Source organism: Macrotis lagotis, chromosome 3 (assembly GCF_037893015.1).
Source record: "Macrotis lagotis isolate mMagLag1 chromosome 3, bilby.v1.9.chrom.fasta, whole genome shotgun sequence".
Taxonomy (NCBI): Eukaryota; Metazoa; Chordata; class Mammalia; order Peramelemorphia; family Peramelidae; genus Macrotis; species Macrotis lagotis.
In genome coordinates, this window is record NC_133660.1 from 188,595,091 (window position 1) to 188,609,129 (window position 14,039).

Genomic DNA, 14,039 nt, shown 5'->3' on the forward strand with positions numbered 1-14,039 from the left:
AATACATTTTATATATTATCTCCCCTACTGAACCTTAACCACTTTTAAGGTCACTTTTTTTCTTTGTAATTCTACTGAAACCAGAGCAATTCTTTTATCAAAGTATATGTGAATGCAAATTTTAATTATTGAATTTGATTTGAAGATTCATCATGAACAATAATCCGGGAAAATAATCTTTCTGGGACTAGGTCATAAAACATATTTACAATCAATTCTCCAGGAAAAACAGCATATTATTTCATGCCATTATGCTCAGCTTCATGAAGTACTTAAAATCTTTACTCCAAGACCTTATTCCACAATTGATGACTACTTGTCCAGGAGAGGATACAGCAATATTCCAGTCCATTTTGATTCCCCATCATCAACTGCTTTTCTTCTTTCTTGATAGCTGGTCCTTTACTCCCTTGTCACAAACTTTCCAATTATCACAGAATAATTCATTAAATTCCTATAATATATCAAAAGGAATAATTTCCATTGAACCTCTTGGGAAATAGTCAATACAGTCATTATTATCTCCACTTTACAGATAGGGAAACTGAGGCTCTGAAAAGTAATGTAACTTTCTATTGGACATTAAAATAGCATCAAAATTAGAGCTTAAAAATATACCTATATATACTAATTCATATCTTGATTTTGGTCATTTGCAACTTGAAAATGAGGGACTTGCACTTTGAAATGTTGAAGTCTTCTTATTGGATGGCTATAGAGTGCAATTGATGATTATGTGGAAGTACAGAAACTCATAGCCAGATTTCTCATTTCTTTTTTCCTCTTGCTAGGAGTCATGTGGATCTAATTGCGATGATATTGAGCAAGTTTAAACTGAAGTTTAGTTTACAGCTTATGTGTATTTGTGTGTCTGTGTGTGTGTGTGTGTGTGTGTGTGTGTGAGATGAATGTGTTCTTTTCTAATCTTAGGTAAACAGGTTGATAAGATCTAGTGGTCTAAAGATTCTAATTGGCAGCTGAGGTGTTGAGGTGTCCTCTAAATTAGAGAATACTGTCACTAGAGGATAGTCTAAATCTTATCATTTGCAAGAATAGGCATTCCAGAAGTAGTTCATGCAATTCAATTCCAATCAAAGGTGAAATGTAAAATAACTAATGAGTTGGTCTGTAAATTGCAAATTGCATTCTGATGGTTTTAAACATGAACCTTATAGAAAAATTTAAAAGCAGTTGCATTGTTATTGAATGTTATTGAATTCAATTCTATTAACATAAGTTTGAGATATTTTATGACTTAGCATTTCATATGTGTTGGAATGAATTTCCTGTCCTATATGTGATTTGTATTGACTTTTTAACTCCCCCTTTATTGGGGAGAGCTTAGATGTGAGATATAAAGAAAATGTTTCCAAGGGCATTGGGATGAGTGGCAAGGAACCAATGAAGAGAATAGAAAGCTTAATGTCCTTAGTGGTCAGACTCAAGTTATCCTGGAATAAATAAAATTTTTAGTTTCTTGAGAGTAGTTACAGTTCTCCCAAGCCCGAATAAGCCTAAGCAGTCATTTTTCAAGGTTCCAACAACAGTGAACACAGATAAACATTTATGTCATTTCATCTATATGTTGTTTTTATTAACTGACTACATCTAATAGAGCTTTTAGTAGCCATTGTTAATTGTTCTTTGTTTAAATAAAGATGCTTCTAATTTGGAATATTATAAAATGGGCCCTAGACCATTTGGCTTATAACACAAATGTTCTTTTCTTAATGAGCACTCTGTAGGATACTTCTTCATCCTCTCAGTGATCATTTAATAACAAGTTGGCCCTGATGATGAGAAATTTTTTGCTTAAAGCAATTCCACATTTAGTCATGCCTATGGGTATGATGAACAGATGAACACCTGGACTATAAAATCTCTAATATCTCTAAATTTCCTGTCCCCATTTTGTGAGCCAGTGAAATGGTCTCACTTCCCAAATTTGAAGGTATTTTGCAAAGCTCAATTCCCAATTCTTATTTCTTTGAAATCTCAATAACTATACTGTCATTGATCCTTCATGACAATTCAAAAAGTATAAAAATGAATATCCTCAGAGTTTTGAATATCTATATAAGTATTCATCATCACTAATATTTAGTACATTTGGAATACATTCAAAAATCTAAAAATCATAATTCATAAGTTCTTTAAAAATAAAATTTCTCATTTACTTCTTATACCAAAAAAACCTCTGAAATGATTTAAGGAAAATAAATTTAAAATTTTTTCCAAAATAATATTAGTAATATATTAGGAGATATTCAATATCAATTTATCAAATATTAATGGAACAAATGATTCTATAGATGACAATATTCATGGACATATGAAGAATAAGATAAAGTCAATGAACATAAAGATATATTATCATAATTCATACTTAAGTTGATTAATATTTAATAGATATCATGGGAGAAAGAGATCATACTTATTTGGGGATCAGAACAAGCTTCATGAGTAGGATACATATAGTTTGAAGACTACTGCATAAATGATATTTTAGCAGAAAAGAATGGGTATATTTGAAATAATGGAGAAAGGATAAACATAGATGCGAGAAGTTATAGAATTTATCTCAGTAATTCATAAATATAACAAGATTTCAAAAAAATAAATTTACTAACTTTCCCCCATCCCAGAACATTTTCTAAATTTTCTATATATGCTAAAAGAACCATTAACATTGCAAAATTATGTACAACCTCAAATTCATCATTTTAAGCCTCACTTTCCCTAAAGCCTCATAACTAATCAGTTACCAAGTTTTATTAATTTCACCTTCAACATGGCTTTCTTTATCACACATGCACATGTGCGTGCACACACACACACACTTTTACAAAGTCATGGAGTTATCACCCTGTTTCAAGGTCTTACTCCCTTTTGAATGGATCCTTGCAATTGCTTTCTAATTGGGTATCTAGATTCAATTTAGCCCTTCTCCAATCCAACTTCCTTTTAGCTGACAATGAGATTTGCCTAAATTTGCAACAAATTTTCCTTCCTCATATACTGTGTTGCAGCTAAACTGGTCTTCTTACAGTTCCTCTTACAGAGCAATCTATCTCTTTTCTCTATTACTTTGAACACTTTTCTCAATCCTGGTATGCATATTCTCATTCTGTATCTTTGATTCCTTTCTTTCCTTCAAAACTCAGTTCAAGTGTTACTTCTTATATAAGGATATATGATACCCTTAACAAGTAACCTATCCTTCTTAGAAAGCTGTCCTAACATAATTTCATATAAAATATATATGTGTGTGTTATATATGTATATATGCATACATGTTGCTTCCTTTGAATAGATATATGGAGGTTCCTTCAAAGCAAGGATTCTTCCTTTCATTCTTCCTGGTATGTGACACATGTTTATCCTTTAACACATGTCTTTTAATTAAGCACTATGATTAAAACCTAACAGTACTTTTATGAGATATTTTCTATAATTGTTTATTATCACTTTTATGTAAAGGAAGAAACAGATTAAGTGATTCAAACATGATCATACAAATGTTAAATGACAGAGAGAGGATTTGAACTCTGACTCCAAATTCAATCTTCTTTCCACCAAGTCACATTGGAAATTAATTTGAGGTAAAAAAGTTTATAGCAAACAGTGTTATTAAAGTGATATACAAACTAATTTTGAATACTTCATTGTACATGATAGTACTTTAATAGTCCATGGTAAGAAAACTCCTAAGGTATTCAGAGAAAATTGATTAAGAATACAGATAATCTATACATGCATTAAGCATATTGTTTTATTATTACCAGAATTGAATCATCTATTCATATATAAAGACATATATATTCACACCATATATATATATATATATATTTATTTATTCAGTCATTGATATATATATATATATATATACACACACACACACAGTTTCACATATGTATATTTTTTTTAGTTTTTTGCAAGGCAAATGGGGTCAAGTGGCTTGCTCAAGGCCACATGGATAGGTAATTATTAAGTGTCTGAGACTGGATCTGAACCCAGGTACTACTGACTCCAAGGCCGGTGCATTATCCACTGTGTCACCTAGCTGCCCCATACATATGTATATTTTTAGTAAGAAATAACTGACAACCTTTGATTGAAATTATTTTGAGAGGGGAAAATAAAATAAAGGTGCAATTCAACTTCTTACAATTATTCAGAGTTTTCAGGAGCTGGGTAACTAAAAAAAATATTTTTTTTTTAGGTTTTTGCAAGGCAAATGGGGTTAAGAGGCTTGCCCAAGGCCACACAGCTACGTAATTATTAAGTGTCTGAGACCGGATTTGAACCCAGGTACTCCTGACTCCAGGGCCTGTGCTTTATCCACTGTGCCACCTAGCTGCCCCCAAAAAATTATTTTTCTCAAACATTGGTTAATTATTTTTAAAAAATAGATCTCTTGATCACAATTCAACAAACATCCCTATAACAAGAATAATGCTGAAATAATTTCTAAAGAACTTAAAAATAGTGCTAATTAATCACAATAAATTATAACACATTTTTATGTACCAGGAATTATGCAAGGTATTATGTACACAAGGGTGGAAATCAAACAAGTAGATTGTCCTAGAAGATCTTGTATTTAATTAGTTTAGACAATATGTACATAAAAACATAATTAAAATAGATGAGCTCAGCATTGAAGTAAACTAGGCAGAAGAGAGCAGCAGTCAATTATTTATGAGTCATGGAAGAGAATCTGTGCAAAGAGAAAGGCAGGAAAACATTGCATGTGAAAAAAATATATGTTATCTAGTTGGTAGAGAGAATAAAGAGAGGTAATATATCAGAAACAAATCCAGTCATTGAGATTGATTTCCACTTTAACTCTCATTATGTTTTATATACATATTTATTTTTACTTTGTTTACTCAATTTGAATGGGAGGTTCTTGGGGGCAAAGTTTGTGTTTTGGACTTTCATTAAATTCTCAATATTTGGCATTGTGAGCTTGTTTACTGACAAATGTTAACTGGAATAATACTATGATGCCAAGTAAAGACATTTTTATTTTATACTAGAAACAATAGACAACAACTAGGATCTTTAAACAGTGAGCAAGGTAGTGATTTAACCACAATTTTGTGACTGATGGATTAAAGACAGAAAAAACAAGAGTCTGGGAGACCTGTTGGTAGATTATTTTTACTGGGCAGTTAAGAGTTGAGGTCTTGTACTAGGGGAGTAGGCAGGTAAATAGAGAGAAAGTAAGATGTTTTCACTCTATAGAGATGAAAATGTTAAAATTTTTCATCTAAAAATGAGAGTAGAGAGTTTAGGATGCAAAAGATGGTCATATATTTATTAGAATTAGCTTACATTAAAGTTGAAAATAGGAAAGCTTTGTGCAGAATTTTATCAAATAAAATTAAAATTATAATTTAATTAATTTTAAAAATGCATTGTTCAGTGATTGTTCAGAAGCAAGTCTTTCAAATGAAGAAAGGTACTCCCATCAAGAATTATATGGCTTAGATTTAGAAATCAAATGGGTTTTCAACCCATTACAAACCTGAGGACTGACAGATAAATTTATTCTGTGCTATTTTATATTATATAGGAAATGTAATATTAGGGATAGAGAAGAGGCCATGAACCAGGAGGAAATGATTTAAGTATTGCCACAGACATTTTACAACTGATATTTATGAGACCTTAGTGAAGTCAGGTAAGCTCTCAATATAATTATAGGGAAGGAATCTGTAGAAGGAGTCTCTCCCCTAATGAGTTCACTGCACCAATGAAAGCACAGATGCATTGTCCATTTAAATCTATCTCTATTTCAGATAAATTCTTCATTTAGCTTGTTTAGATATCTTGGCATGCTTTAATGGAATAAGCAAACTTGGAATTTTTGAATACTGGAAGATGAATTTTTGTTGGTTTTTTTTAAGGAAGAATGTCCCTCTGTCTGTTGTGTTTGTTTGGTTGTGTGTGTGTGTGTGTGTGTGTGTGTGTGTTTGTGTGTGTGTGTGTGTGTGCATGTATTGCTCTGAGGAAAATGAGATTTTTAAAGTAATAGAAAGTCCAAGCTAAGTACAAGGTAAACACAAGGAAATCAGAGTTCCTACATTTCTATGTAAAGATGTCGAAAATCATTAGAAACTGTCTGACAATGAACTTTAAAAAAAATAAAGGATTCATCCTAAAACTCAACATGCTTACCACTCTACTACATGATGAATTCTTCTACAAGAGTGACTTTGAAGTAAAATTGGGGAGATTTTGTTTTCTTATTTTTCAAAAAAAACAGCTTTGGAGTATTAATGCATTGAATTTGTCAGTACTTTTTAAAAAAAGAAAAATGATAGACATTAAAGAATATGTGGGCAAATTCACTGTTGGCTGAGTTGGGAACTGTAGAGTAATTTAGAACAATGCCCAAAAAACTACAAAATTGTGTAAACTATTTGATCCCACAGTGCTAGTGGTGCATCTATACTTCTAAGTGATTAAAAAAAGAACAAGGAAGTGTTCGTCAAAAATATTATTAGATACCAAATAGCTATTTTATTGAGCTAGAAAAAGTGGAAAAAATCATCTAGAGAAAAAAAGGAAACTGATGAAAAAAATATGTAAAGAAAAGTGAATTAGCTCTACCAGATCTAAAATCTTTACCTTAAATTGGCAGTCTTCAAAACTTCCTGATATTGGAAAAGAAATAGAGTAATGGATCAGTATATCAGGAGACATTCAAAAGAAACAGAAGTAACTGGCTATAGTAAGCTTTTATTTGACAAAACCGAAGACATTAGCTTCTGGGATAAACACTCATTAATTTACAAAATTGTTGAGAAAACTAGAAAATAGTATGGCAAAAATTAGGCATAGACCCACATCTCATACTCTACACTAAAAGAAGATCAGAAAGGGGACAGAATTTAGACATAAAGTGCAACACTGTGGACTAATTAACAGACCAAGAAATACTCTATCCTATCTATGAAAAGAGGAGAAAACTATGACTAAATGAGAAACAGGATATTATAAATTACAAAATGGCTGATTTTGACTATAGTAAATTAAAAAGGTTTTACACTAATAAAATCAATACTGCGAAAAATTAGAAGGAAAACATAAAACTATGAAACAATATTCATAGCTAAGGGTTCTGATAAAAATCTCATTTCCAAAATATATAGGGCAAATTTATATGGTTACAAGGCCTTCTCCATTTGATAAACAGCCAAAGGATAGTTATAGACACTTTTTAAATGAAGAAATTAAAGCTATATATAATCATATTAAGAAATGCTCCAAATCATAACTAATAATAGTAGTGCAAATTAAAACAATCATGAAATTCTACCTCATACCTATCAGATTGGCTAAGATGATAAAAATGGGAAAAGAGAAATACAGGCCTGGTACATTAATGCATTTGTTGGTGGAGCTGTGAACTGATTCAATCATTCTGGAGAGAAATATGGAACTATGCTCAAAGAACAATAAAACTGATCATACCCTTTGATCCAGAAATTTCAAATATCACAAAAAACAGGAAAGGTCCCACATGTTCCAAAATATTCATTACAGCTCTTTTTGTAGTGACAAAGAATTGGAAATTGAGGAGATTTCCAACAATTGGGGAATGACTGAACAATGGCAAATGACAAATGGATATCTTGGAATACTATTGTTCTGTAAGAAACCATGAATGACTATACTCTAGAGAAGCATAGAATGACTTATGAACATTGTACATATTAGCAAAAATATTGTGGGTTGATCAGCCCTGATGGATGTAATTCCTCTAAGTAATTCAGAGATCTAGGACAACCCTGAGAAACCTGTTATGAACAATGCTATCCACAGCTAGAGGAAAAAACAAAACAAAAAAACCCTATTGAAGATGAATGAATACTACATTCATTTTTTAAAAATTTCTCTTATGTATTTTTTTCTATCTCATGGATGGCTTTCTTTTCCCATAATCCTAATTCTTCATGCCATGTAAACATGTTAGACATAAATGTGCATGTACAAAATTCACCTGTTTGCTGATGAGGGGAATGTAGGTGGGAAGGTAGGTGTAGAGAAATCATGTAACTTAAAAATATTCAAGTACATATAGATGAATATTGAAAAACTTTCGTAGCATGTAACAGGAAAAATAAAATAAATTATCAATTGGATGATTAAAAAGACTATTAGAGCAGCACTTTTGTGTTGGTTAAAAAATTTAAGATCAAGATGTTCATTAATTGGGAATGGGTGAATAACTGTGGTTACATAAATATGATAGAATATTTTTGTATTTTAAGAGATGACAAGAAGTATAAGAAAACCCTAAAAATGCGTATATGAACTGATGCAAAATGAAGTGAGAAAACCAGAGCACTGTACACAGTAATAGAACTATTTCAAAATGAAAGCTTTTAATTACTTGACTTTTCTCAGCAGTGGATGTTCCAGGATAAGCCCAAAGGATTCATGACAAAACATGGTAGTCTCCTGCAGAAAAAGAGTCAATGTTTTCGGAATATAAACTGAAGAATACTATTTTTCATTTTCAATTTTTTCAACTCTTCTTCTACAAAAAGAATAATATGGAAATACTTTACATGATTGTTCATGTATAAAATACATAAGATAGAGGGATAGGATATGGAATGCAAAATTTTATTAAAAGTATTTTACATGTAATTGGGGAAAATCAAATATTTGTTAAAAATCAGCATTAATAAAAAAGAAATGAGTCATATTTCTAGCATTGTTATTTAGAGAGCTCCTTAACTTCTTTCCATTGTCATTGTTATAATTTTTTTCTAATTATTTATGCTTTCTTTGTTTTTTCCTTGGTCTCTTTTCCTTCTGGTTTCAATAGAATTGGTATTTTTTTTGTAATGTCTTTTGTTTTATTCATTTCTTCATTTTCTTTCATTTGGTGATAATTTTCTTCGCATTTGTTGGCATAGTTCTTTTCCTTTCTGTAGAGGAGATGCATGGCAGATCCTCTGATTGAATTTTCCTCCATCTTATAGCATATTTAGAAATTGAACTAACAATAAACCCAATTTCCTGGCATAATTCCAACAAAAGTAATTACATTCTTCTTATCTCTATTCTTCGACATACTTTAAATCACATACACTAGCTCCATTATGGCATCTTTGAAACAGCAGCAGTTCCTGTAAAATTTGGTTGCTAAAAATTCTTAAAACACTTTGCTTAATTTTTCCCAGTGGAGCAAATGTACCATATTAATTTTACCTATAGTTTGAGATGAGGAAAGACACCTTTCTCAGAAAAAATATCCCTAACTGTAGACTTAATAGAATGAGTTCATTCCATGAGGGAGCCTGGAAATCTAAGAGAGGTAAAGTAAGGTTAATCTTGAATTTACTAACTTTTAATTCCATTGTTGTGGAGTTCCGGGGAATTTTTTTTTTACTTTTTATTTCTTTTCCTGCAAGACATCAATTTATTAAAGATATTATTTGAGTTTTACACTCCCCCCCCAATCTTACTTCCCTCCACCACCCCACCCCACCATGGAAATCAATCTGTCAGTCTTTACTTTGTTTCCATGTTGTACATTGATCCAGATTGAGTGTGATGAGAGAGAAATCATGTCCTTAAGGAAGAGACAAAAATTCTAAGAGATAACAAGTTCAGATAATAAGATATCTGTTTTTTTCTAAATTAAAGGGAATAGTCCTTGAACTTTGATCAAACTCCACAGCTCTTTTTCTGGATACAGGCACTCTCCTTTGCATACAGCCTAAAATTGTTCCCGATTGTTTCACTGATGGAATGAGTGAGTCCTTCAAGGTTGAACATCACCCCTATGTTGCTGTTAGGGTATACAGTGTTTTTTTGGTTCTGCTCATCTCACTCCACATCAACTCATGCAAATCCCTCCAGGCTTCCCTGAAATCCCATCCCTCATTGAAGGCCATTTACTTGATTTCCAATTCTTAGACACCACAAACAGGGCTACTATAAATATTTTTGTACAAGTGATGTTTCTACCATTTTTCATCATCTCTTCAGGGTATAGACCCAGTAGTGGTATTGCTGGGTCAAAGGGGATGCTCAATTTTGTTGCCCTTTGGGCAAAGTTGCAAATTTCTCTTCAGAAAGGTTGGATAAGTTCACAGCTCCACCAACAATGTAATAGCATCCCAGATTTCCCACAACCCTTCCAACAACGATCATTATCTTTTCTTGTCATATTGGTCAGTCTGAGAGGTGTGAGGTGGTACCTCAGAGAAGCTTTAACTTGCATTTTTCTAATAATTAATGATTTAGAGCAATTTTTCATATGGATATGGATTGCTTTAATCTCCTCATCTGTAAATTGCCTTTGCATATCCTTTGACCATTTGTCAATTGGGAATGGCTTTTTGTTTTAAAAATATAAATGAATCTTTTGTCAGAATCATTAGTTGTAAAGATTGTTTCCCAATTTACTATATTTCTTTTGATCTTGGTACAGTGGTTTTATCTGTGCAAAAGCTTTTTAATTTATTGTAATTGAAAACATATAGTTGGTTTTTGTTGATGTTCTCCAACTCTTCCTTAGTCATAAACTGCCCCCCTTCCCATAGATCTGATAGGTAAACTAGTCCTTGATCCGGGGAAATTTTTTAAGTATGACTGAGGTGTGACATTAATAAGTCAACAGTGAAATGTGTTCATAATTTTGTTTCTAGGGGGGAAATTCCCTTAGAATAATATATATATATATATATATATATATATATATATATATATATATATATATATCAGGTATAGGGCAGCTATTTATTCCTTTACCATAAAAGTATTGCTGATAACACAAAAGAATCAAACATGAGTACTTACAAATGCTGAACACATAAAACAAAAGGTCATTATCACTATTCTTTATGAAGTGGTAAATGTACTTTCTGGGACTGTGTAATATGTCATTCAACTTCCTGTTGCTTCTAAGAAGCCAGGACTTAGATTTTCTCTCTCATCTGAGTTGTAGCATCCTTCTATTGTTTTTGGGTTTTTTTCTGTGTTTTATTTTATTTTTTCCTGGCAATGATACATTACCTTCCAAAAAAGTAATGGCAGGACTGAGATTATACTGGGCATCTGATCCCAGTTCTGGAGCATAATAACTCATGAAGTGGTCACTAAGACTGGTAAAATGCATTTGTAAGGATCACTGTTGGGTTATATTTGTTAAAGAAATTGACATAACAAAAAGAGGAACAGAATAAATCTCAGACTCAACTAAGCAAATATTTTTCTTAGTGTCATATGCTCAGACCTATCATTGCTACTTAAGGAAGTGAGGAAAATAAGGGAAATCTCGAGCCAAAGCAATTAAAGGGTGACATTACATGAGTCCCATGATCAAATGAGAGAAAAGAGAAGCAAAATTTTTCTTTTTTACTTTTATAGTTGACAACTCTTATATGGAGGTTGACCAGTCCTTTCATGGTACTGTTATCTTTGATACAGTCATATTGGAATGTGCACTAATAAATGAATGCTGTTTGATTCCAAACTTCTATTTTTTCAATATGAAGCCAAAACATATGTCCTTCATCTCAGAACCAGATCCCCATGACAAACTCCATGAAAGATGACCTAGTCATTAGAATGGGGGTAAGAAGTAGAGGCAATATCTATTGTGATTAGCCCTGTCATGATTATAAAAAATTATTTAATTATAAACATGTCAATCATCATTACTGCATCATGATTATAGAAAATGATTCTAATACATTAAGTGTATTAGAGATAATCTCCTTCTTTCCCTTTCCTAGAACACTTGGTATTCAAGTTACAGAAAAGATTTTGGTTGTAAATATTTTCTTTATACACAATAATGCAGTTAAAAAATTAATTAAGTGCTAATTATGTGACAGGAACTATATTCACAATGAGGATGCAAATAATAAGAGATAGTCTGTGGCCTCAAGGAGCTTACTATCTAATAAATGAAGGCAACACAGTAAAGAAGGTTGAAAAGCTTAAAAATGCTTAAAGAGTAAAAAGATCTGGACTTAATATTACAGGATCTAGTGATGGAAAACTCCCCTGATATCATGTAACCAGAGGGCAAAATAGTTATTGAAAGAATACATCGATCCCCTCCGCAAAGAGATCTTAAAATGAAAACACCAAAGAATGTTGTGGCCAAATTACAGAAATATCAGATAAAAGAGAAAAACCTATAAGAGACAGAAAGAAACAATTTAAATACCAAGGAACCACAGTAAGGATTATGCAGGACCTGGATGCATCAACACTAAGGGTTCTAAGGTTCTGGAACAAGATATTTCAAAAAAGCAAGAGAACTTGGAATGCAGCTAAGAATCCATTATCCAGCCTTCTTTTTCAGGGGGAAAAGATGGACATTTAACAAAATGGAAGAACTGCAAAAATTCCTGATGAAAATGCCAGAGATAAATAGAAAATTTGGACATCAAATGGGAGGTTCAAGAGACACATGAAAAGAGTAAAAAAGAGAGAGTAAAGCAAATGCTGCTATCCAATAAGAAGGAACTGACTAAATGTCAGCATGAGAAAAAGATTGTCTTAAATCTTTTGAGAACTATAACTCTATCAGAGAGAATATACGTAGCCAGAAGTGGTGGAAACTCATGACTTAAGCATGAGACTATTATCCAATGGGATGAAACTGGCTATAATCCTACTTGGAAGAAAGACTTTAATAACTCTCAAGAATTGTGACTCTAGTATGTAAAATATACTTAGCTGGAAGTGATGGATACTCATAATTTTCTATGATTCAGATAGAATGATTTAAAAACACTTCCTCCTTACAAAGAGGGACAGGAAGGAGACAGGAGGAGGGAGAGGAATGAATGGGGTAAATCTCATTACATTTAGAGGTACAAATGACCTATATTAATAGATGGGAAGAAGGGAGGAAAGGAGAAACACCTGAATCTTCCTCTCATCAGACTTGGCATAAAGTTAACTTACACACATACTCAGTTAAATTAAAAAATATCTAACCTTTCAAGTATTAAAAGGAGAAAAAGGGGGATCAGAGACAGGGATGGGGAGAAAAAGGAAACTAAGAGAAGGAAGGGAAGTCAAAAGGGAAATAGGGAAAGGGGAAAGAAAGGGGAGGTGATGGATATAGGATGGTAAACACAAGGAAGGGGGTAGTATTCAAAAATAAATTACTGAGGACTGTGGGTAAAGGAAAAGGGGTTAAAAATACAAACAAAGGGAAGATAGTATGGAGGGCAATAATGAATTAGTAATTATAACTTTGGATGTTAATGGGATGAACTTTCCCTTAAAATGTAAGTAAATAGCACAGTGGATTAAAAACCAAAATCCTACAATATGCTACTTGCAAGAAACTCATTTGAAGCAGAGAGATACATATAGTATAAAGATAAAAGGTTGGAGAAAAATGTATTTTTCTGTACATGAAATGAAAAAAGCAGGGGTATCAATCCTTATCTCAACAAAGTAGCTGCAAAAATAAATAGCTTTAAAAGAGATAAGGAAGGAAACTATATTCTCCTAAAAGGTACCATGGATAATAAAGTGATTTCAATCCTGAATAAGTATAGACCCAATGAGATAGCATCCAAATTATTAGAGGAGAAGCCAAAAGAACTACAGGAAGACATAGATAGCAAAACTCTACTAGTGGAAGACCTCAGCCTCCTGCTCTCAGATTTAGATAAATCAAATCATAAAATAAACAAGAAAGAAGTTAAGGAGATAAATATATTATTAGAAAAACTAGATATGATACACTTATGGAGGAAACTGAATGGGGATAGAAAGGAATATACCTTTTTCTCTGCAGTATATGGCACTTGTACAAAAATTGATCATACACTAGAGCATAAAATCCTAATGATCAACTACAGAAAGGCAGAAATAGTGAATACCTCTTTCTCAAATCACAATGCAATAAAAATCATATGCAACATTGGGACAGGGAAATAAAGACACAGAATTAATTGGAAACTGAATAATCTCATTTTAAAGAATGAGTGGATCAACAATAAATTATAGAAAGAATTAATTATTTTATCCTAGAT